Source organism: Gouania willdenowi, chromosome 9 (assembly GCF_900634775.1).
Source record: "Gouania willdenowi chromosome 9, fGouWil2.1, whole genome shotgun sequence".
Taxonomy (NCBI): Eukaryota; Metazoa; Chordata; class Actinopteri; order Blenniiformes; family Gobiesocidae; genus Gouania; species Gouania willdenowi.
Genome location: NC_041052.1, coordinates 18,467,343 through 18,495,065, shown reverse-complemented (window position 1 = coordinate 18,495,065; position 27,723 = coordinate 18,467,343).

Genomic DNA, 27,723 nt, shown 5'->3' with positions numbered 1-27,723 from the left:
ATATTGGTCAAGCTTCGGACTGCTGTCTTTGGTATGTGTGGGATGAGCAGAAGGTTATTGATTTCATAGCAGCAGACAGTGGCAATGAAGATGTCTGTGCTCTGCTGATATGCAGGAAATGACCTTCTGACCTTTTGCTCAGTCAGGAATCCTGGGTTTAATCCTTGATATCTATCCACGGTGCAGAAAGAAGAACACCAATATACTCCAAACTTTACTTGAGAACTTTTGGACTCATGTATGCTTTTAGATATTCATCCAGGGCTGTTTCATCCATCTTCTATACTGGTTTATCATTAGTAGGGACACAAGGGGGAAAGCTTATGTTACAATTATTTTGCTCCCTGCCTTGTTTTGCTCGATATTAGACTTATCTACCAAATATTGGTAAAGTGTTCATTGAGGGTTGATAAGATAATTAGTTCTAACCTAAGATCAATGGTTTGTCTAACTAAAAATAATGTTTGTATTGGTTATGATGGTGCAATGGTTTCAAAGTGCTCAACTTCCCAATGTTCCCTGTTTGATTGGATCTGATGTACGTTAATTAAAATGTACATGATTTACTAATGATTTTTTTAAGTGTTTTATATGGAACATTGTAATGTAACACAACCATCCACCACCAATTAGGAAGACGAAATCAGAAAACTTGCTCTGTGTGTTATTTCTGTCATCTATTCAGCTCTGTACGGCTATTAGCTTTTATTAGAATTCTAATGTCACACTTCAAGTGCTTTAAGCTCTGATAAGTTAAGTGTGACTTTGATGTGGAGTAGACATTTGGTCTCAGAAGGCTTTGAAGAATAAACCTAATGGTTGAATGAGTCATTTCTTAGTGGACCTAGCGTGGGTTTCCCACATAATTGCTAATGGATTTGAATGTTGACTAAACATACTCTGCTATTTGTCTTAAGTAAGCTGGGGTAGCCTTAAGGATTGTTCAAGCTTTGTTTTTGGATCAGAAGGTACTGATGAAAAAGAAAAATGAAGTAATTACCCTTCAAGCTATAGAACAATGTGATTCATTTTCAACCCATTGTCAGCAATCAGACTGAAGCAATAGACAGAACTTTGAAATAATACAGTGTGCTGATCCCACAGTCTAATGAGATGGTTGCAAATATATAGCTTTACAAAATCCAAAGGAATGTTCAGGCACTAAGACAGTTCCTTTATCTCTCCCTTACCTCCCATTTTCTTAATATCAACAATATTATGAAGCTCAAGAGATTAACAATGCAGCACAGAGCTAGAATGGCATTAACCAGAGGAGCAACTGTCTAAAAACACCACAAAGAAATGTGTGGGGATGCGTATTTACTTTATTTACAGGCAAAAACAGATTGATGAAGATATTTTGTTGTTAAAGGATGGAGTTAATGTCTGTTTACTTTGAAGTTTGAGAAACCAACTTTAATAAATTAAGTCCATTTTCCTCAATCCCTCATGTTGTTTGATTTTTAGATGAAGAATAAAATAAAATGTAGTAAATCTGTATTATTCTCACACTCTATTGGTTAAGAAGTAATTGACTGCAGAATAATTTATTTTTTAGGTCCTGATGTCCTAACATATAATACATTAATACCTGTGACAGTAACATTCCTTTAACACGGGGGTCAAACTCATTCTAGTTCAGGGGCCAAATACAGAGCAGTTTAATAGATTTTGTGTGCGGAAACATGCAATTTCAACATTATTGTGCCCTAGTTTACATTTCTATGTATACATAAAATACTAAATATGTAAGAAACTGACAATATCCAAACAATAAGTGATAGATATCAGCCCTAACAGGATCTTCACTTTAAATTTTCTTGATTGTATGACCCATTTCTATTTAATTTAAGTAAATATTATGTAATAATTTGAGGCAAATTGAAGGTTTTGTAAGAATTTTGAGTTTTTTTTCAACAATTTAACATCAAAAATGACTGAAATCGTGTGATATAAGCACCGAGAAAACTGTGAGACCTGCATTTAAGTTTCATTTACACAATGATTCTCTGTTGTTTTTACTTTCTCCTGCGGGCTGAATTTGGATGCTCCAAAAGGACGGATTTGGCCCCTGAACCATGAGTTTGACACGTGTGCTTTAACAAGTCAACAATAAAGCTGTCCTTTAGAACATTTTTAAATAGAAGAAGTTTTTTCTTTTAGCTTGCAGAGGCCTACAGTACATCACCTCTTGGCATCGCCCGTTGCTTAGTTTGAGCTCATACTTTCCTACCTTTCATATTCTTCTTGTTTATTGACTGTTGAATTGTTGCATTGTATAAATGCTTCCACATGTCAGCGAGTACATTTTCTGTAGCCTCTGCAGTGTTCATATTGATTTCAAATTGATTAGTACATTAAATTAATATGGGCAGTCCAGACAGCTGTTACAAATATGGTTTATTATTTTCTCAAGGTGAAAAGAATAAAAGGTATAGACATGCAGCAGCATGAATGTGAACCTATGCTGAACTGCATCAGGATCAAGGTCTTAGCAAATGTGTGGTATCTTTCCACGCTGTGTCACATTCAAGCTGCAACCAGTGAAGAGTTGAGGTGCAGTGAGGAAGGATTAGACGTTGTCATTGAGACAGGATTTATTCTAGTAGTGTAGGTTTTAAACATTTATACAAGTCTCTGTAGTGAGTGAACTAAATGTGAGAAAAAATGTATTCACAATCCACTTACCTGCAGTGATTTTTTTTTAATTTTTTAACATAATAGTGAACTTATTGAACACCTACATGCACTTTTATTCAAATCTGTTTGGATATTAGCTCTACCCACCAGCACATTCTTCTCCTTTCAATTTTAAACACAATGGTCATGATGGTTTTGAGGAACTTAAAAATGTTTGCAGTTTTCAGCGTTACTGTACTGAGTTACAGACATGCAGAGGCATCTACGAGTTAATTACTCTTTAATCTTTTTGATATTTTTACACTATTTTGGTATTTCTGTACAGCCTTTATCTGTGGCTTACACACAAACAATGTTGCATATAGAAACATACAGTATACAAAAAATATTTTAAAAATCACTACATTTCTGTACCGTTTGAGTTTTATATTCATTTTATTATATACCTTTTGTTTGTTTTTTGTCCTTGGAAATATGGATGTCTCTGTACACTCCTGTAACATGACATTCTTTTTGAAGAAGCAGAAGCACAGGTGTGTGTCTGGGAGGTTGTACTGTTGTTGTGTGTTGTAAAGCAAAAAATAATAAAGACATTGTTGGAAAAAAAAAAAAAAAATCACTACATTTGAAATTACAGGTTTCCTGAGGAAAGAATAGCAAAATACCAAATGAGTGTATGCATAACAGGCAACAATAGCAGTTAAAGGAACACAATAGGAAGCTGGTGAGGAGCTAATACACAGTGAGTGTGATGGTGAACAGTGTGGATTTGGAGCGTTTGCCTGGCCTCAGCCATGGTTAAGAAACTAATACCTCATTTCACCAGCTGCAGCCTGGCATTACACTCCATTCTCACATGTTACACTTCTCTGACACACAGAAAACACTAAGAGAGAGAGGGAAAAACAGAAGGAGGGGGCCGAGTGCTCACCAGCCCAGTTTTATTTTAGCCCCCACAAGGCTCAGGAATTTGTCATATCGAGAAACTGGATTTCTGACAGCTTCCAGAAAGCTGTGGAGTCGGATTTTGCACTTCTGTTTTCAAGCCTCTAAGGCCCACATATATGTGTTTTTCAGATTTCCTCGGAGAAAAAACATAGATTGTCAAAGTGAATGAGAGCAGTGTCTCACCTTCACAGAAGTTGACACAATGTGGTTAAGGATACATATTAGAACAGTGTTTCTCAAATGGGGGTATGCGATGGCACTACAAGGGGGTACTTTTTAGTATAGGGTTTTATAATGTTTATTTTTTAGTTATAAATGACAATTATACTAAATATTACCAGCAGCTCACATAACAACACCAAAACACAAAATAAGAGACAAATATACTGAATAATAAAAGAACAGACAAACAACAAACTACACAAAATGACACCAGAAACACACTAAAAGAGAAAAATACTCATCATTACCAGCATCACACAAAACAACAACAAAGACACATATGAGAGAAAAATACACACGATCACCACAAAATACACAAAAATTACAGAAAAACACACAAAACAAGATAAAAAAAAGACAATTGGTCAGGGGCAGCAGTCCGGTGTAGTATGTTTGCATGCATGGGTCCCAGGTGTGTTCATTGGCATGCACTGCCCCAACCAAATAAATAGATATGGTGTGCTGCAAAGTCGACGCTGATTGTTTTTGATTGACATTAGGGCCATTTGTATAATTTGTGTCCTTTTAAAACGGCAGGTGTGAACATTTGTACACCATACAGACTTTTTTTTTTTTTGTATTTTTTTGTGTGTTTTTCTATATTAATTATGGTGTGTTGTTTGTATTTGTTCTAAAGTGAAAAAATAAAGTAATAACAAAATTAGTAACTAAGAAACAACCAAACAACACCAAAAACACACACACTGAGATAGAAGGATTTAAACATTGTCAACAGCACACAAAGAACAACAACAAAAACACCCAAAGTAAGAGAAAAATATACCGAATAATAAAAAAGAAAAGACAAACGAAACATACAAAATGACACAAAAAGATGATTAGATAAGAAATTATCTTGATGAGAACATGAACTAAAAATACAAGGGTTAGTCTTGGTCCCACACCAAACTATAGAAATACATTTGATCAGGAAGAACTACATACAGTTTCATTCTACTTATATACAAAATGAAATAATTTAAAATGTTGGTTATCACTCATTCATTCCATTATGATGCTCTATAGTACTTGCTAGGGGGTGCTAGGGGGTACTTGCCTTCAAAAGTAAGAAAAATGGGGTACTTGCAGTGACGTGCAGTCAGGGTAGGCAAGGAAGGCAGTGCCTACCCAAGGGTGAATTGATATTTTGATTATTTGTTTTAATCACAATATAATTAATAATTATTTATTTTTCAATAGCCTACAGTACCCATAAGTTTGAAAGTGTCAGCATTTTGTGCTTTTCATAGCCCAAATGACTAAACATCGCTATTTTCTGGTACGACAGAGACGCTGCACAGTCTCACTCTGCTGTAAGGCAGGAGGAGGCCACACCCCTTCCCAAAAGCACATTGCTGCTCTGCCTCTATTCCCACATGTTTTCATGTGTTTGCGCATGCGCAGTCAGTTCCCCAAGGTGAAAACCATTTACGTAAAAAGACAGCTCTCTACCCTGCCTTTGAACGTAACCGCGCTATGCTAAATGCTATACGTAAGTTCACAGTGCATTAGTGAATAGATGCCATGTGACCGCTGCTGCTACGTTCTCTAGCTAGTGGGCGGGATAACACTACAGGCAGGATGACAGCACTAGAGATGATAGAAAAACTTTCTTTTGAGGAAAAACGACAGCTTTTAAAAGATGGGAAACCAACACCTAAGTTACCAAACCTTCAGCAAAGGTAAGGTCAGGAAATTGATGGTACTTTCTACAGTGAATGGTACAAAAGGAAGGATTACTTTGTTGATGCGCCTCACTGAGGCTGTTCTGAGTTGTTGTTGTTGTCATTTTCTCCGTGTTCCCAACACAAACAACGGATGTGCTGCCATGTCATGAGATATATCTTGTTGGGAGAGTATGGAGGCTATGTTAAATAATTGTTTATGTTTCTTTAATGGTGTTTTACGGTGTTGATTTTGTTAGATGGCTAAATGTTTGTTCATGTGGATCTTTTTGGGATTTTTCTTTCTTATTATGAATTTTATATTTTGAATAGCGCATTGAGATGACTTGTTGTAAATACAAATAAAGTTGATTTGAATTAACACTTGCCAGCAGAAACATATGGAATTGTCATTGGTGTTGACATTTGGTCTCGATTTGCAACGCCCTGCCTACCCAATCCTAGTGCTCACGGCAAGTCACTGGGTACTTGAGCATAAAAAGTTTGAGAACCACTGCATTAGAACATTTCAAGACCAGGGGAAGAATCCAAAGAAGTATTTGAATGTTTCTGCTACTGGATTGTAACCAGGATTTAAGTTGATCCCAAAATACAGAAAGAAAAAAAAACAAAAAAAAAAAACATCAGGATTAAGAGCAAACATCACAAATTAATGATACTTACAAATAAAATCAAAATAGGCTGATCAAAAGTCAGAAACAGTATCAGGTGCCAGGAAAAGGGCTTCGTAGTGTATATTTCATTTTGTGTTTCTTAGATTTCGATCACATTTTGTCAGAGACATTTACAAGGGAGGTGTCACTGCTAATTTTGGGTAACAAATGTTATGCTAAGGTGTAAAACATACCACATTCTGATAACACTGACTTAATTGTAGCCAATTAGATTTAATTTACAAGTTAGGCAGTTTGGTTGTGAAAGAACAACGTCAGCTGTGTGGAATTACAACAAGTTGTGAGAGTAAAAATTCTAACCACAGCCTGTTGGCAGAGAAAGGTCGAAATAAGGTTAATTTGATACGTGTAACTTGGACTTGTACTCTTTCTGGAAATAGTTGTATCGGACATTCTTACTTTTTACACACAGCAGTAGCACTGGAGAACACTGACTAACAAACAAAGGCAGCAAGATATTATTACTATTTATTTATTTATTTATTTTTGGTTAGTATTTATCAATTATTTGTACTGGAGTTATCACAAAATAATTTAAAAAAATGTTTTTTTGTCTGGAACTATAGTTTGGTGTGACTCACTTTTCTCACCAAAGACGATCACGCATCAGTTTTCAGGTCCACTCCCACCTTCTGTCTTCAAAACTCTCTCTGTGACTCACAATGCAGCCTCTGACTTTGGCACTCTTTAATTTAACACACATCAGCACACACAGGGCTGCACATAATATATATATTCACTCGGCAGTCACCAAACACACCCTCAGCTCGGCCTGCACACATCACATACAAAATACTTTTCAGGGCTCTCGGAGGACCTTTCATGGGAGTGTGTTATATAAATGCAAATGATGCAGGACGCTGAGCTCGTCAACCTAGAGTGGGAAAACAAGACATAGAGATCCTGATATAGCGTGAACATTAATGTAAAAAAAAAAAAAAAAGAAGCAGCAGCAATTATCCTTTTTGTTGACTTCTCGTGTTTCTATCCATCATCAGTAACTCCCAAACGATTACAAAATATGATTGTTAGCCAATGACATGGAAGGGTAGAGCTGAACCAAAATTAAACTTCTCATTTAAAGGCACACTGTGTCTAGGGGCGCTAGACCGGTACATTTCACGCAAGCTCCCCTAGTGGCCACAAGCTCCGCAGCACTGTCACAAAAATCAACAGTCAGGCAGTCGGGCCGGCCTCCTTTTCGACTTTTGATTGTGTATTCAGACAGTAGTTGGCCTGTAGCTTTGGGATAAGGATTGTAACTGTGGTGCAAGCCCAGCCCCGCTTCGCACCCCAGCCCTTAGAGCTAATCCTTATCCCGAAGTTACGGATCTGAATTGCCGAGTTCCCTTACTAAAGAATCCGCGTTTAACTGAATATTTGCGGTGATTAGTGCACCATTAACCCAACACGAAACTACCATATTGTGCTATTTCAGCTGCCCACAGCAATGGTGCCGGGTCGGGAAATGCACGTATGTTGTGACCAGTGTTTGGAATAACGCCGTTATGTAACGGCGTTTGTTTTTCAGTAACGGGGTTATCTAACTAATTACTTTTTACACCGTTACAACGCCGCTATTGTTACTGAACGTTAAATGCGGTGCGTTACTTGCATTGATTGAATAAAATGTTATCCGAAAGCATCCCCGGCTTCTGACTCAGCTGTTGTGAGGAGGTGGGTTAAAAACAAGGTGACCGATTATGACTGGCTTAGGCGACGTGCCAACACACACACACACACACACACACACACACACACACACACACACACACACACACACACACACACACACACACACACACACACACACACACACACACACACACACACACACACACACACACACACAGCAGATTGGATAAAGCAGCAGAGATGGTGAGTGTGGAGCAATCTGATAAAAAGTTGACATTTTTAAGGTGACGATACAAACACTACTTTAAATTAATTGTGGCCAAAGGCAATAATGTACATGTGAAGTGTTCATTATATCCAGGAGAGAAGACTTTGTCCACATCCGTTGTAAACAACTCATAATTAATGAAGCACCTCACGACACACGCATCTAAAAAATGTGAATTATTTGACATAAAGCAACTTTTTTTTTTTTTTCTAATAGTGACACAAATAGTTACTTTCCTTGGTAATGAGTTACTTTTATTATAGAGTAATTCAGTTACTAACGCAGTTACTTTTTGGAACAAGTAGTGAGTAACTATGACTAATTACTTTTTTAAAGTAACGTTCCCAACACTGGTTGTGACGTCACGTGGGAACTATATATATCCGAGCCTGTGGTCACGTGACTGCCGTAAAGTGAAACGTTCTCCAGGTCACATGACCTGGTGAAAGACGGTCCGTCTCCTCCAGACTTGCATAGTCGGTATTTCAAGAGGGAAGCCCCGCTCGGAGCATTGATACCGTCAAGCGCTGTATATTGGCCTGAGGAATCACTTAAAATACAGTAACTCGTGTGTCAACTCTTTAGGTCAAAACGTCCACGGTATACCTTTAAGGTTAGTCATCTCTCCACCACGACATTGACCTTTTGCTGGAATTTATAATTGTTTTTTTATTATTAGTTTCACCATATTCAGAATCCCAATTAGCGAAACTTGCAGGACATACAGTAGTTTTCACCAAAAAGGTGGTGAGTTGAAAAATATACTGGTTTTGGGTCCTAAACCAAACTTTAACTGGCTTCTGTGTTCAAGCACACTGCTTATTTGTTTTATGTTTTTTAGGGGGTTTTTTTACTGAATGTTTTATTGTATATTTCCTGTAATTTGTATTATTTTAGAGTGACATTTAAACTTTCTGTCCAGGGACTACAGATGAAAAATAGCCTTCTGACTGAATATGGTACATTTTCTATATGATTATTAATGTACACTGTCCCTGTTAAATAAACCAATGAATAAATACAATAAACAAATCATTAAGATAACGATAAACTGTTGGTTCTTTTTATGTTGTTAAAGTGTGAAAACAAGCACAAAGTGAGAGAGACTAACACAGAAGGAAAATGTGCAGTCAATTGAAAACCTAACACTGGTTGCCATAAAGTGCTAAGGTTGGAAAACACTCAAAAATTCCTAAAATGGAACCGATGGTTGAGTCAAATAAATGTTTTTTTCAGGTATGTTCACTATTTCAAGTGTTGCTGATTACCTAAACTACATGATCTGTTTTTCCCTTTCCATTGTTCTGTCTTAGTCTGTGATTGGCTCCCATCGCAAGGTGTGCCATGTGGGAGGGGCCAAAACATGCTACCAGTGAGTGATACTGGTGAGAGGACTCTCACCTTGCTTTCTTTATGTGACTACTTTTAATTGGCTGATTTCTTTTTATAGGTGGAAAACAAGAAATGTTTGTTAGTCCTAATAAAGACCATGCTTGATTGAAACATGTTGGCTTTTTAATGATCTGGCCATTACAATAAAGGCTTTTTTTTTTTTTTAAAGAATCTTCTTCCTCATTTTGATTTTTTTCAATTATGGATTGCCTGGTTTCCCAACATTTAAAAGAAAAAATGTCTTCCCCCTTTTTTTTTTTCTAAGAGTGACCAAAACTGCTATGCTTTGAGCAGCAAGTCATCCCCTTGTCTTTATATCATTTTAATGTTCTGTTTGCATGATTTTACTTTTCTTTGTAGTTAAATCCTATTAAATATCACTGTTACAAGGAACATTTACAATTTCAAGACGTCAAATAAAGATGTACAACTAGGAAACACTACCAGTAAATTACATACATAAATCAAGTGTGATTTTTACCTTAAAATATGTAAAAAAAAAAAAAAGAAAAAAAGAAAAAAAAAACCCACATATATATGTCACGCTCGAGCATGGACGAGAACCCAATTGCACAACTCAGGAGTCAAAGTTCAAATAAAGAATCTTTTAATAAACAAGGTAACAACGTAAAATCACTCTCACAGAGGAAAAACAGCCGTAACAAAGGCAAGGACAAAGCATCAAATAATATTAGGCATAACTATGGCAAAATGAAGCAAAGTATCAAAGGAATACAAAACCTGACCTGATGAAGAACATGAAACCTGAAACATGGAATAAACGCTGGTTCTCTGGCTGCACACAACAAGACGAACTGGCACAGGACAAAGGGAGACACAGACTATTTATACATGAGGTAGGGGAACACAGGTGGAACCAATCAGGGGCGGAGTTAACAATCACACTGGAGGGAAATCACACAAAGGGAGGAAGTCAGGATCTGAAATGAGAGGGAAGAGATGAGTATCAAAATAAAACAGGAAGTGGATGACAAAACAAAGACAAAAAACTAAACATAACTTAACATAACCTTCTGGACGTGACAATATATATATATATATATATATATATATATATATCTCATCATCCAAGTTTGTGTGTAAACTGCTACACACACACACAAAAAAAAATGTTCAAAAGGAATAAAAAGATGTTTAACCTCCCTCTTTTCACATCAAATTCAATATACAATTTTAAAATAACCTCTAAATATAGGAACCATTCAATATGGAATCACAGGAGTGCCAAAATTAAAAGGAAATGCATGTGGAAATATAAAGCAAATCAATAATACAAATTTGTAAATAAAGAGAGAATCAATAATAAAATTGTGGAAATATAAAGAGAATCAATAATGAAAAAATATACAAATGTCATACTGTATATTCTTTTTCCATTTTGTTTTTGCTTTTTCTATTTTGTCATTGCTTTTTCTGTTTTGTCTTTGTCTTTTCCATTTGCGTTTTGACATTGCTTTTACATCATGACTCAAGCTGTCGGTAAAAGCAATGTCAAATCAATGACCTGGGCGGGTCTTTCTGTCCAGGCTCACTAGTCGATAAATGTTCACACAATACGGATTACAAGTAACAGTGTTATGTAATCAGTATAAAAAAAACATGTAACTGTAATCTGTGACAGTATATTTAAAAACGTCAGATTACACGTTTTTTTTTTTGTAAAAACGGGGATTACATTTTAAAAGCAAGCAGAATATGCAACAGTGCATCAACACAGTGCGCGCACACGCATTGAGACACTTCACGGCAGTTCACCACAACAAATGAACACGTAAAACAAGCTGTAACAATGTTGTGATGACATGAACAGCGCTGGAAACGGACCAACGTGTCCGTGGACTGAGTCAGAGCGGCTGGATTTAATACATCTGATCACTGAAGAGTTTTCTAAGCAGAGTTGATGGCGCAGTAAGTGTGTTTTAAGTTTCTGTCACGTCATCACTGTAGTACCGTGGGACCCCAACACAACAATCTGAAGCACGGCACGTATGGCGTTATATTTGTGCCACAACTCTGCTGTCAGTGCACGTCTGACAATCATAACTGTAAATGGTCCGCGTTATAAAGATTATTTCTTGATTGGATTAAAATTAAACCGGCGCGCATGTGAAGTGTCTCAATGCGTGTGCGCGCACTGTGTTGATGTACTGATGCATATTCTGCTTGCTTTTAAAATTTAATCTCCCGAAATAATTCCTGTTTTTACAAAAAAAAAACGAACAAACAAAAACAAAAAACCTGTATTCTGATTACAGTTACATGTTTTTTGTATACTGATTACGCCCTTGCTGTGGGCGGGTCATTGATTTGACATTGCTTTTATCGACAGCTTGAGTCATGAAGTAAAAGCAATGTCAAAACGCAAATAGAAAAGACAAAGACAAAATAGAAAAAGCAATGACAAAAAAGGAAAAAGCAAAAACACAATGGAAAAAGAAAATACTACATTTGTATATTTTTTCATTATTGATTCTCCTTATAGTTCCACATTTGATTATTGATTCTCTTTTTATTTACAAATTTGTATTATTGATTCACTTTACATTTTCACATGCATTTGCTTTTAATTTTGACACTCCTGTGATTCTATAATTCTATTCTACATGTCTGTAAAAACACATTTTAGACCAGAACCAGAATTTAAGCAGCCTGTAAGCAGCCTTTCTACATGTCCTTCATCTCTTCTTGTGCTGATTTAACAACCTTTGTCATCATTCTGTTTCTGAGTGCAGCTTTTTCATCATCAATCAGAACTGCAAATCATTTCACAAAAGGACTCATTATCATGATTCCAACTGTACAGTCTGTACAGAAAATTATTCCCAGGCCTGAAATTACAGACTGTGGTCAGGTTCTTGGTGGGGGTGAGCTATTACAGAGGTATTCACTCAAAGGTATAAAGGAACAGTCGTCCTAAAACCCTCCAATGATCTTCTAAATTTAACCTAAAATGATTGCTTTTTATTCCTATATAGTTTATCTATACCTTGTACCTTAAAGTGACACAAAATATCTGTGGTTAAATCAAACATCAAATGTCAAGCACAAACATTAAGATATATCAAAGTGTCTGTTCGGCGTTATAAGACAAGGAAGGTGGTTATTTTACATCCATTTCTGAGATGAAGCGGAGAAGCAATTGTGCATGCACAAAGCAGAAGTGATGGAAAGAAGAGACATCGACCTATGGTGTTATCCAGTGGTGACATGGATTTTAGTGCAGATGTTATGCGTTTTGGATCTGAAAGGGAAATTGTTTTCTGAAGATGATCTACAATCACCAGAAGAAGGGTAGGTCAATTGACTCTCATTAAGTTTAAGTTCCAGCGATCATTTTTTAATCAGATAAAGACATAGTGTAGGGAGCATTTTTGTACTAGTTTCGTCCCAGTATTCCTCATCACTCCATGTTCGGAATTTACCAGAAATGTGTTGAAGTCTAGTCACTTTAGTTGGGATTTCTGAGGGATACGCAAGAAATCCCAGTAAGAATGAAGTAAAAACTATGGCTGCGTTCAAATAGTCCCTCCTATCTCCTTTACTATCAACTGTTCCTTCACCCCCGGGAGTGTTTAATTGGTGGCCATGCTAAAGAGAGTCCAAGTTCTCTTTAAGCTCAGAAAAAGAGGCTTAATGCTTCCTTTTTTACCTCCTTTAGCCTAGGAACCACTGATGCATCCTTTACCAAAGGAGACGAGAAAATGCTGACCCACAATTCCTTGTGGCGACAATATTTAAAGGGACATACACACCCGAGCGCTTACGGAAACTCACAACGAAGGCAACAATATGCCTTAAACAACTTTAAATAAATAATCTAAAACCCAAATATTATTAATGTAAGACATTATCAGATTATAACTGACATAAAACAGACACTCTGTGGTTCAAGAAAAAGGGATCAGAGACATTTTTAGCCACATTATGTTTTATTCAACATAATTCATATTTCTGAGTGGAAGGCGAGTGTGAGCAACCATTCTCAATGTGACGTTTTTTTAGTTTCACTTTTGTTCCACGTAGCCTGGTAGCCTCTTTTCTTTTGATTTACATTCAAAATTTCGGAAACTTGTAGTTTTTTCACCACGACAGACGTCACTAAACTTTGCTGTCGTCAGATTATTACCTAGTTGAAGTGCGTTTGATTGTCAAAACAAACGTGATGGCCATTTGGTTCAAACAAAAAAAACTACCTTTAAATCTGTGTAACAGCAAAATGATGATGTTTGGCAACAGTTATTCCAATGCTCAGGAAGCAATTCAGATTGAGGGTGTTGTTATAGAGCAGGTGCATGGAATCAAATTCCTTGGAGTTATTATAGATCATAGAATTACTTGGAAAGCTCATATTTAATATAAAGCTACTAAAATATCTAGAAGCATTGCAGTAATTGCAAAAGTAAAGCATATTTTAAACATCAAGGCTCTCCATACTTTATTTTATTCTCTGATCTTGCCCTATTTACATTATTGCACTGTGGTTTGGAGTAGTACTTAAAATCAAAAAGTACATTAAAACCAATAGTATTGCTGCAAAAAAGAGCTGTCCGATTAATTAATAAAGTTTGGTTCTTGGACCACACAAACTCATTATTTTTAAAATCAAAACTTTTGGGACATTGTTGAGTTCCAAACGATACAGACGGTATTCAGAGCAAGGCACAAACTGTTACCAAGCCAATTACAAAGAAGGTTCCAAGATTGTACTGGTGGTTATGAAAGACTTACATTTTAGGACACAGAAACATAGCACAACCTTGTAAAGTTTTAGCAATACAATTAATGGAGTGCAATTGTGGAATAATTTGGAGATAGAATTGAAACAATGTCCAGACGGACATCAAATATAAATAGAAACTAAAGATATTTGAAAAGTATAAGGATGAAGGAATTAGTTGCCAATAGAGGGAGCAGTTGGATCAAATTACAATGTATTCATTAGAATTTATTAATTAAGGAAGAGTTGTTTTTGTTGTTGCTGCATGGAACTGTTGTCATTCCTATTGCTCAAAAATACAGTAAAGAGAATTAGTTGGTGAGTCCCCCCCCCCCCCCTCCTTTTGCATTGTGCTGTTGCCAAGTACAAAAGCTGTATTGATTTTGGGGTGAACGCTCATAAGCATTTTGCTTCAGCTCACTCCTTTTGAGCAGAATGTACACTGCTCAAATAAACAAAATAAACAAAACTTGAACATTACAATACAGATAAGGACAACATTTCATTGCATTGGTTCGTATAGCATGATTAAAAACAGGGTAATAAAAAAAAAAAAACAGCAGCAAGTATTTACATAAAGTAGTACAGTAGTCCCTCGCTATATCGCGGTTCACCTTTTGCGGCCTCGGTGTTTCGCAGATTTTTTTTACAGTGCAATTTTAGACGCATTTTTTTTATTTTGTGTTCTGCATCCCGATTAGCTTATGCTGCGTTCACCCACCAGCGACACCTCCAACTCGGTGAGGTTTCACTGCTTTCTGAAGCGAGAAGCTGTGCTCATTTTTCTCCTCTCACAAACATAAAGCACCAGCGAAAAAAGCTGGTGTGATTAGCGGCTAACGCTATCCTAGCTCAGTGCAACAGAGAGAACTTTTACCTGCTATTACCACTTCCTCGTCATCTGACCCAACTTATCAAATGCTATGTAGAATTGCGTTCCACGGATATTTTAACTATTTTGCACTGTTTCCACTTCTCTGAAATGTACAGTACTAGGATTTAACACGTAAAAACAAATTTGTTTTTAGAAAGTTTAAACAATGTCTGGAATAGAATAAGTTTTAGGACAGTACACTTTCTCCAGTTTTTTACTGAAAATTATTCAGTTTATTGTGTCACCCTAAAATGAAAGCACAGAACAAATGAGCCATTTGAGTTGAAAAAGAAATCATGGAATCCATGCACAACACTGTTCAGCTGATGCTCATGAGGGTCTGGTACAACAGTGTGTTCCAACACTGCTTTTATTCAGACAGAGGGGGTTGGAAGTAATCAAGAAAAGTTGGAACACCTGTAGGAATTAGTAGCACCAGCTTTCAAGACTGATTCATTTTGACCTTGTCTGTGGCTCTGATGCTGCGTTCATGCAGCTCATCCTAAATCATAAGGTAGAATATATTTATATTTTTTATTATCTTACAGGACGGAGGCTCTTTGCATCGCCCTAGAATACATGAATGAATTGATGAATTAATGAATCGGTCTGAAAGTGTCCGATGCACACAGGCTTTATCAGCTGATTTATTTTACTGATTTTACTTTATCAAATCTCTATGTCATCGGGTAAATACTTCTCTGTATTATCTCTCCTGTCAGCTGTCACATCAGATCCACACAGCAACGTGTTCACAATGATCCTCCTTTTATTGGGCAGGTCGTTTTCTAAGAGAACTCATTGGTCAGGAGGAGGGACTTTAGTACTCGCTCACACCTTATCCAGAACAAAACCTGGTACCAGCCAGAGGGGAATTTCATCAAACCCAGCTCAGGGTTAAGTCCAGGTTTAACCTGAGTGTCCAGCTCTGTAAAGCTGGGTTCTAACTGGAACGGCGGTTTCATCAACGAGAAAACACCTTGGTTACTATTGTAACCCAGTCCGTGGTGCAAACCTGCTCCCGACCAGGTTGAAGCAGCAGGCTTGGCTTAAGCTGCAGATGCACTCTCATGAAACCACGTCATCCTTATTAAAAAAGTCATTTAGTGATGCTTTAAAACACTCAACGAAGATCTACAAAAGGAGAAAGGTGTCAAAAAGACTTCTGTCATCCTTTTTTTTAAAGTGAGTTCATCAAACACTCACAAGTCTCATAAATTACATATTATTAATTGTGAGTTTCAGCATCGTCTTTTATTAAACGTTTACAGGTGTTAAAAAAACTTATCAAACACATGAACTGTGTGCGATCACATGCTTCAGTTGTTCTCTGTGTCTATTGGTTGTTTAATCAGAGTAAAAGCTGCAGCGCATGCGCTCTCACGTCTCTAATAAATCTGTGATCGATCTTGTGGGTCTTACGAAGATGTGCACTCAAGCTAAACACTGTCAGCTGGGAAAAACCAGCATGGTCACAGACAACTTGGGTAAACCAGGTTTAAACCGTAGGCCTGGCTCTACGAAGAACACTTTGATAAAATACCCCCCAGGTTAGTCGTTCAGCCTAAGTTACCATGGTGATTTAGCTCCGTAAGACATTAGCCAGCTTTGTAGTCCAGCACACACTGATTAAATCCTGAAAGACAGCTTAATAAGAGGAAACCGAGCTTCGTAGTATAGGCCCCGAGTGTCTTGATTTGTTTTGTACAATTTATTTTGATGTGTTACTAAGTTTGCTCTGTTTTAGATTAAGGTTTTGTAGCCTCTTCAGTGTTTGTGTTGTGGTTTTAAAAAGCATTTAGAAATAAAGTAATTTTATATTAAGACTTGTAAATAAAGATTATGATTGTACACTACCATATCTCTGTGTTCATTGTGGGGCTTAAATGGGCATTCATTAATAGGAAACCCTTTGTTTAGGTAACCTTATTTATGTTTTCCTCATTTTGAGTTGTCATTGGTCGGCTTAGCTTAAGTTTCTTATGGATACAGACCACTGGGCCTCTGGCTTCGCCCTCAGGCTATGTACAGTTTGCAAATGTGGTTTCATTTTATATACCACAATCCAGTAATTAATTTAGATTGAATGAATACAATGTAGCTAATTTATTAGATTTTTTATTAGAGCCCCATCACTAGTAAAACACATGTATGCATCCGTCTATGAGACTACAAATGAGCGGGACTTTCGACATTGTAAATAGTGTGTAGAAGGTGTGGGTGCTCACCTCTTTCTGTAGTGGATCCCAGCCTTAGACATTGCTAAACATATTTCTTTAATTCAAAATTTAAAGATTAAACCTTTGAACTTTTAAAGTTGAAAACACTTGCTTTCTCTCTTTTTAGATTACGTTAGTCTAAATCTGGTTTCATTTACATCCCTGACATTTAGGCTAGGACTTTTTTCCCACTATCAATCAATCAGTCAATCAATCTTTAGTTATATAGCGCAAATTACAACAACGGTCATCTCATAGCTCTATCAAAATTCATGATAAAAAGGAAAGAAAAACCCAACAAAATCTATCATAGATTTCTGAGACTGTTTTTGCTTCAAAACTATATTATTTTTTAGGCTTTCTTTATCAAGAAATCTTTCTCATTTATAAATTTTTTTTTTGAAAGCCTTTGTGATCCTTTTAGTGTTCCTTGCAAGGCTGAAAAGCATTCACATTTTCTACTTTTGTATCACATTTTTTTTAATCAGTCAACAGATTTTACTACAATGACAACGGTTTCACTGTGATAGAGTGAAGCAAATATAACCCTGATGTATCAAATGGCTATAAAAAAAAGTACACAATGGGCAGCAATATAAGCCTTAACCTTCATGTATAATGTCATCTTGTGTCAAGAGATAGTGGGAGTCATGGGAGCGTTGAACTACTCTTTGTATGCCCAGAATAATAATTTAATGGTCCAAGACAGAAACAGAAAGTAACTTGGGTTTCTCCAGCTTCTCTATACTTGACAGAGCACTATAAATTACATTTATTCTTATCAGTGAAGCAATTCTGAAAGAACCTCAAACTTCTATTATATTGTGAATACGTTTCAAGCACAATAGATATTCTCTAAATGACTGATTAGGAATTTAAAACCATTGACCATTGTTTTTTTTTACTGTATTGACTTGGGGTACTTGGGGGAATTTGTAGTTATTTGTTTTGCCTAAGCTAACCTGTCCTTGTCTTTGGAGAAGTCAGGTGATTCTCAACAGGACTGAAGAGAAGACAGAAAAGAGAGACTGGACAATATTAGGGTCACATAGGCCATAAGTTGGCATGCTGACTGCAGGAATGTCCATTGTTCATTTCTCTACCATAAACCGTCTCCAAAGGCATTTCAGAGAATTTGGCAGTACATCCAACCAGCCTCACAACCGCACACCACGTGTAACCACACCAACCCAGGAACTCCACATCCAGCATGTTCACCTCCATGATCGTCTGAGACCAGCCACCTGGACAGCTGCTGCAATCATCGGTTTGCATAATCAAAGAATTTATGTAAAAACTGTCAGAAACCGTCTTAAGGAAGCTCATCTGCACACTCGTTGTCCTCATCGGGGTCTCGACCTGACTGCAGTTTGTCCAACTTGAGTAGGCAAATGCTCACATTTGATGGCGTCTGGCACATTGGAGAGGTGTTCTCTTTACGGATGAATCCAGGTTTTCACTGTTCAGGGCAGATAGCGTGCGTGGCGTTGTATGGGTGAGCGGTTTGTTGATGTCAACATTGTGGATCGAATGGCCCATGGTGGCGGTGTGGTTATGGTATGGGCAGGCGTATGTTATAAAAAACAAACACAGGTACATTTTAATTTTGAATGCACAGAAATACTGTGACGAGATCCTGAGGCCTATTGTTGTGCCATTCATCTGCGACCATCACCTCATGTTGCAGCATGAAAATGCACGGCCCCATGTTGCAAGAATCTGTACACAATTCCTGGAAGCTGAAAACATCCCAGTTCTTGAATGGCCAGCATACTCACCGGACATGTGACCCATTGAGCATGTTTGGGACGCTCTGGATGGGCGTATACGACAGCTTGTTCCAGTTCCTGCCAATATCCAGCAACTTTGCACAGCCATTGAAGAGGAGTGGACCAACATTCCACAGGACACGATCAACAACCTGGTCAACTCTATACGAAGGAGATGTGTTGCACCACGTGAGGCAAATGGTGGTCACACCAGATACTGACCAGTTTTCTGAATAAAACTTTAGTTGCTGGATAATGACAGGAACTGGGACACGCTGTCGTATACGCTGATGCACACCTTTGAAACAAAAGGCAGCCATGTTGAAAGTCTGAGCTCTGTCTGTCTCTGAACCACAGAGATATTTGAGCCACACACACACACAGACACACAGACAGACAGAGATTAATTGCTTTATAAATAGACATAAATATATTTGAGTATATTTAAATTGTAATAAAATTGTTGGGTGGCATAGTGGTGTCGTAGTTAGCACAGTCCCAGTCATAACAAGAAGGTCTCGGGTTCAAGCCTTGAGGTCGACACTTGGGTTCTTTCCGTGTAGAGTTTGAATGTTCGCCCCATGCCTTCATGGGTTTTCTCTGGGTACATTGGCTTCCTCCCACAATCCAAAAACATGACTGTTTGGTTGATTGGAGTCTCTAGATTGGGAGTGTGGGTGAGTGTGTGTTTCCCTGCCATAGACTGGTGCCCACCTAGCGCCCGATGACAGCAGGAGAGGGGCACCAGCAGACCCTAAAAAGGAGCAAGTGGGTCAGGAAATGAAATTATGTATAATTCTATTGATTATCACAAACAAGTAAAATGTATAAAAAACAGGTGAAAAGTTGTAATGGCTTCTTGAAACACATACTAAATACAAAGTTCTTTCTCACACCCTCTTAAAATCTGGCTGTATAGCATTTTCTCAATGTCTCAGCATTATCTTGTAAAGTGCTAAAAAGCCTGGCTCAAGCAGAGTTAAAAAGAGATTTGCTTTTAAATGTGAAGGGAATTGGCCTCAATGCTTTCCACATGGAAGAAAAGCTAGTGTTTAAAATACATGGGCACACAATCAAAACAGTCAACTCTCTCTTTCTCTCTTACATCTAGACGATAGATTCTTGTCCTCATTTACACAGAGTTTTTTTTTTTTTTTTTTTTTTTTTTTAATCTCCATCAACTATGCAAGTTGAAAGTGACAGCCTTGGATTTGGACAAGAGAGGAAGAGAAATGGCTGCTGTGCGCACATGCAAGCGTTGTCATTCGATTCCCCACTTTTCAATTAGGTAACAGAAAGGACATGGGTCTAACATCTACAAGGCATTAGTGTTTCTCTAGGGATTTGCTTTGATTACAATTCCATGTCAGTTGTATGTGTTTTCTCAGGAAAAATTACCACAACATTGGATTTGATGTGGTTTTTTATTATTTCTAAATTAAAAATACCCAATCAATGGATGTTAAGTTGTTGATAAAAATAAATCAAGAATATATATATATATATATATATATATATATATATATATATATATATATATATATATATAATATATATATATATATATATATAATATATATTTGTTTCCCAGGATAAATAAGACTATTACATTTCTATTCCTTAGCGTTCTTTGAATTCAGGAGTCTATTTATTATTATTATTATTATTATTATTATTATTATTATTATTATTATTTATTAATAATAATAATAATAATAATAATAATAATACATTGGATTTCATATTGCACTTTTTCACAGACACTCAAAGCACTTTACATTGATATGCATTATTCTTTCACTCCACACATGGTGGTGGTAAGCTGTTGTTGTAGCTACAGCTGCCCTGGGGCAGATTGACAAGGACACAATGACAATGACTTGGATAGAGCGGAATTCAAACCCCAAACCCTTCGGTTATTGGGCGACCCATTCTACCACTGAGTGGGATAGAGTGGGATTCGAACCCCAAATCCTTTTGTTATTAGACCACCCACTCTACCACTGAGCCATTGTCACCCCATTTCAATAGATTTGATCATAAACCTTGATAAATATCCCTATGTGGGATTTAAGTTGGGTGCTTTAAACAAAGCAATCAATGGTGAATTATAGTTGAGTATTTGCAAGTCAAATGTAACTTTTTGGATATTTATTCATTTTAGCTTTTCTGTGAAATTTGAAAGTAGAATAATTTTTAAGAATCTTCTTTTTTCCCATCAAGTCCTTCTTCTTTTCTCACTGTCTCTTATTCATTACTGGTGAGAAGGACTTAGAATGGGTAACAGCCAGAAGGTGTGATAACAAGAAATGCATTGTGGGACTCAGTGACACTCCAATTACCTGCCAGGTATGGCAGGAGCAGCTCCTTGTAGTGTCCTTGGGTTGTGACATTTTTCCTTTCAGCTGCTGCCCAGATTTAGTAGAATGAGCGAGGTTGCTGAGCAGGGCACTTTATAAATACATCTCCTCTCGATTACTGTGACCACTGGCCTCGGGCCGCTGAATGTAGCTTGGATGGCTTTATCCTTTGAGGTTCGATGCTGTAGATCAAAGCCCCAAATGGCCATCCTAACTCAGCCATCAATCTGTGTTATTGCTTGCCACGGACTGCAGCATAAGAAACACAGAAAATGTGCTTCCATCTAATCAGCGTGGTGCCGATCACTGGATGGTAAACATGAAACAATGGCTCTTGTGTTCCACGCTGCTGGCTGTGTACAGACAGAGGAGCGTCAGTGGCTGTAGATGAATGCCTTTCGTGTGCATGTATAGTGAACCTTCATACTCGTTCAGCACGAAGACACATTGACGAAACTCCAAAGCTCACCACATCTGATTGTACAAGAAGTTCTAAATAACACGTTTTGTCATTGCAGTAATCCATCTGTGATGTTCATGGAAATGTGCAATTTCTTTATTGTCAATACAAAGTCAGTAAATAGGATAATCTCAGGAAGAATAATGTCAAAAAAGGATAAAGTCAAATGTTTTCGTCACATTTCATTAATATTTCTGAGCTTCGTTTGTGACATTTATTGGATTAACACTGATACATTTCTTGGACAAAAGTCTGCACTTGTCTGTATGTAAAAGAGCACCTAAGTCTAACATATTCTTTTTTCTCAAAAGGTTTGTTGTTAAGGACTTCAACAATCTTCATCACGACTAAAATATTCAATTGCACTTCTACTTGCTTCAGTTTGTAGCAATACTGCCTAACAGATTGTAGATTTAATTTGCGTGTTCTCTGCTCGTGTGCATGTCCACCTCTGAATAAAAAACACATGTGTATCTGCACCATAACCCTTCAAGTAGCCCTAAGAAGGTTTATGTTGTTACCGACAAGGCTTAACACAACTTTTACTACTGATAGCAGAAGTAAAAGTTTTTTTTTTTCAAAAAAATCGCAATGAAATGTGCAATCTGGATCTGATCCCAATGAAATTTGGTAGGTATTTCGAGGCACCAAGCAGATATAACCGAGTTCCATTTCATAAACAATGGTCAATTACAATATGGAGTTTTAAAATTTCGCCAAATCACCAGAGATAGGGATTTTTACATTTTTGAGAATGACACAGAAACAGTATATTGATCCAGATCCCCTCTGAAAATGAAAGGAATCTTCCATGGTGTAAGGTCTATCTTCGGCAGAAGTAATGAAACAAGGTTTTAGTTCCACCAGGGCTTTCCATATAATATGTAGTTACGTGTTAGAAGTAATCTGATTACCGTACTTTTCGCAATTAATGAGTAAAGTAAGGGATTATAATTAAATAAACAACACTTAAACTACAGTTAGGTCAGGTTCTGTTTTTTTTTTTTTGTTGTTGTTGTCATTTGTTCTCTTTCAGTTTTTTTTCTACTTTAGTTTAGTCTTTATTTGAAGTGACAATGCATAGAGACATTAAGGTCATAAAAAAACAGATGTTCTACACCAGAGTGTAGCTAAACAGCTAGTTTCCATCTGTAGTCCCTGGTTACCAGTATAAAACAAACAATAACATGCAATAAATTACAATGGTAAAAAATATCAATTAAGAACACTCAGAATATGCACTCTCACTGACCCTGACTCATGAACAGCATCACACCTGTACATTACATCCACACCTCTCATTTACAGTAACACACCTGGACAATGCATTCTCTCATTCTGTCAATATTTATGAACACTAACCACAAACTTGTGTCTATTTATTCTACTTACATGTGTTAACTCTTGTCTTTATGTTTCCCTGTATTCCTGCTCATGTCTAGTGATGTCAGCATGTTAGGGTTGTGAGTGATTAGCTGCCTCATTTTCCACCCAGGTGTGGCCCGTTCCCAATCAAGCCTCCCTCACTATTTAGCTGAGTGGTTGGACACAGACTAATTGCTGGATCTTGGTCTATTTTACCCTCCTCATGTCCTGCTGCGGTTTTGTCCCGTTTTCTGTGTGACACGTTGTGCCTTTTTAGATTTGAGTTTTTTTTTTTTAAGATTATTGCTCATTGAAGTATTTTAATGATTGTTACGCCTGCCTGCTACTCCTCATCCACAAGTCAAAAATGTGAAAGGCAATTTTTCTAAGCAGCTCTCATAGTGGCAGAGCTTTGTCCTCTGGGTAAGATTGGAGGCGATTGAACCCTTACCTGAGCCTGCAAAAAAATGGTTCCAGGCTCGCTCTCCTGAGTCCCCTAGCTTTTTTGATCATTAAAATGGACTGGTTCTATGAACTTTACACCTGACTACTGCCTGATTCTCTCTCTGCACTTGAGTCCTCATATCCAAGCAGCTTTTAATTCTTGGAAGTATCGACATTACTTTGAGCTTGACTCTGTAAAAGACGACAAAAACATTAAGCGTCCGCTGCACACACACAAAAAAAAAACTTTATTTTATTTTTTATATTTATTTATTTATTTATTTAATTTATTTATTTATTCAGTTTATTTCCGACATGGTTACATTCACTTTTTTTTTTTTTTTCTTTTTTGTACATGCCGAAAAATTTGCAACTCATTAAGAAAACTAATATAAGTTAATAGAGGAGTCATTTTATTTTATTAAAATTTGGTGGAATGTGGAGTAAATAAATTTAAATGTTCAACAAATTTCATCATGTCAAACTGTTGTAGTTATTTTTTTGCTTGATTCAATGTACATAGTGTTACATCTTTTTTTAATAAAGCTAAATTTAAAAAGAGACTATTTCATTTGATTCAATTTTGGAATTTGCCAAAAGAATAAAATGAAGCTGAAAATAACTCAATTATAATAAGTGATGTAATTAAAATGCCTAGTTACTTTTGAAAATAAGTAATCAGTAAAGAAACAGCCTTACTTCCTTTGAGGACTAATCACTATTGCTGTTTCCAAGCAACTTGACCAACAATGATAAAATGTGTATAAAAAATTAAACATTTATACAAGTTTAGGCTGTTTTTTTATTTGAATGTTTTGAAGATTGTGTTTAAACTGTAGGGACATGGGGAAGTTGTTCTCTGCTGATAAATTCTGCTGTAAACAAAGGTTTTTTTTTTTACACAGCCTTTGCAACTTTGTATGATTTACTCAGCAGAAGAATGCAAAACTCACATTAAGCTGGTTTTGGCCTTCAGGCTTCCTACATTTACGGCAAGAAAAACTGTCACCATAACCATGGAATATTTGAACATAAAATGAGGGATACTCAAAGTGTGTAAAGTTGACACAGCAACACTTTGACATTTTAATGGAATTTCATAGAAAATATTATTGAATAGTATATGTCTTCAAACACAGATACAACACAATGCAATCATCAACAATCCGAGACAGCCGTATCTATCACTGCCTCGCTGAGGTGTCGGATATGTAGACAGCTTTGTTGGATTGTGCAACACCAGTGTGATGTCGCTTTCAGCTTCTGCAGGATCAAGAAAATAAGAAGATGAATAGGAAAATGCCTTTTAAAACGTTTAGATGTCAGACTTCACTTAATTTTCAAAATATAGAACTGTATTTCAATTTCAGAGATGACATTCCTGTATTCAAATTTGTTCTATTTATTGAAACTTGATGTGAGACAGGAAGTAGTTAAATCAGCCAACTATTAAATTAACTATTTAAATCTAAGTTTAAACCACTATTTTTTTCTACTGCTTATGACTTACATTAACATTTTTATTCATTTTATTGATGATTTTTCAATCTTAATTTTTTCTTCATGTTTTCTAAATGTAGCTCTTTTAATCATGTAAATGTATAGCACGTTGTGCATGAAATGCGTTTTGCCTTGCCTAGAGTTTGGGTTTGAGTGCTTGAGTTGGCCTTTAGGTTATTCTCAATGATTCAGGACAGCTCTGCACCTATCCAACACTCTGCCATCAGTGAGTGAGTTAGTTGTCCTCTTTGTCTTGTCCTATCACAAATTATTCTAGGGTGACCACACCTCTGTTTTTACCCAGTCATGCCAACTTGTTACTCTCCAGGATATGCAGGTGTGTGGGCGGATAACTTAAACAAAAACTGTTCATCGAAGACCCTTTATTCTGTGACTCATTTGTGATGAGAATGTAAATCAAAGAAGAACTAACAACAAAAATGGAAACAAAATCTCTGTTTATCAACTGACTTGTTCAAATAGAACTTAAAAGTTGACGTTGGACGGCCAGGCAAACTGGTTTGCAACCATCCTCAATGCCTTTGTTTTCCTTTTTAACCGATTACATATCTTGACTCAAATACACTCTCTGCTTATCTTTTTGATAGGATGACCGAACCCTGCCCTCGCATGTCCAGTTTTGCCACACAGACACCTTGGCTCCACAGCAGGAATTACCACAACAGTAACTGTGAAGAGCAGATTATCTTCTCCTGGGGTGCGATTTAGCTAACATTAAATATCTTCAACCCACCGTACTGGCATTTTCTGTCCAGGCCATCCCACTATGTTATTAGCGACACCATGTAGAAGCCGTTATTTAGGCAGTGCTACTCAATATGTGGCTTTTTATTCCCCCAGAAAACCTTAAAAGGGGAACGCTTTTTTAACCCTATTTTACTTATTTCCTTTGACCATTTTGCAACTTCCTTTGTCCAATGTTTGCCCCTTTTAAAAAAGTTCTGACACTTTTTTCTGACTTTAGCTTCCTTTTGCCAACAAATAACCCTTTTTTCCTATTTTTGAAACTTTTGTCTAATTTTTGTCCTTCCCACTTTTCATCCAAATCAACTAACTTTAGCCCAATATATACCACTTGTTTCCCTTTTCCCTTGCATTTTGCCTCATTTTGTTCCACAATTTTGTCAATTTTTTTGTTTACTGTTGTTTTCCACTTTTTACCTGGTTCTTGTTTATTTGTCCATCTTTTTGGCCAGTCCTGACTGATTTTGGTCCATTTTAGTCACTTTTCACTCTTTTCTTGCCACGTTTTTGCAACTTTTGGACCATTTTTGGACAACTGTTACCATGCCTGCCTCCACTCGCTTGTCAAAAAAAACAAACCAAAAAAATGTAGCGGACCCACTGGGAATTCTTCCCATTACGTTGTGTTCCCTGACATGCGCCTCTTAAGTACACCTCAGATTCAGAAGCATCATGATTGCAGCGTTAGTATGAAGGTAGATATGTTGCAAAAGAGATTTGTACCTGAAGAAATGGATTTTGTTTTTGCGATTGACGCAGGATCTCAATTGTTTCTTTATTTTTATGAGACAATCACATACGTGTTCACTGTTTTATTGCTTCATCACATTTTACAGATTATAGATTGTGTAAAAATATATTAACCACTTGGCCAGTGCATCAGCTGTCAAATCACAATCTATAATCTCCACATATCGTACATTTAATCAAAGAGTAGCAATTTCCATGAATGTTTTATCAACTTTTATCAAACAATCTGTGGAGGCAAACTTCAACGTGCTGCCTTTACAGTACAGAACAATGACTTTGTTTTGGTTCAATAACACCAGCTCAGTGCGCTAAAGCGACACTCCAATTCTTCCTTCTGATTGGTCAATCCCCCATCCACACTCCCGGGAGAGCAGGGAGGTTGGGTAGGGCATTTCTTCAGGTACGTCATCGTGTAATCACACATCTAATATTTTAAATTATATAGCATTATATGATTTTAATTATCATACTGTATTTTAAAAACCACAAAAAATTATAATACAAATATATTAAAATAAAAAAAAATTTAAAACTCCATTGACGTTCAGGCCCTAGGCACGTGCCCATTTTTTCCACACGGTAATCCATCTATGAGAGCGAGGTATGGAAATGAGAAGAGTGAGGAGCAGTGACTGTAACAAATCCGCTGAATCCGATCATTGACATGTTATTTAATGATTGTTTCACAGCGGTAACGTTCCATAGCTTCAGCTAAACTTTCCCACACACCTTCACCAACCCCTGCAGCTTTACCCCAAACCTCTGAATCTAAAACACGCTGTGCTGTTTGAAACAAACAAGTTTCGTTAAGTAACTGTAAGTGCAATAAAGTCTATCGGAGTAAAATGCAGAATGTTAACAAAAGAGTGATTAATTGAGTTGAAATATAATTTTTCATGAAAACATTCAGTCAGGATAGTTTATTTTTCTTTAATCCCTGAGTATATATCATTTCCATATCGAACATTTAGGTAATTAGTTTTGTGTGTCCTCCCTGTACAATGAACATCATTGT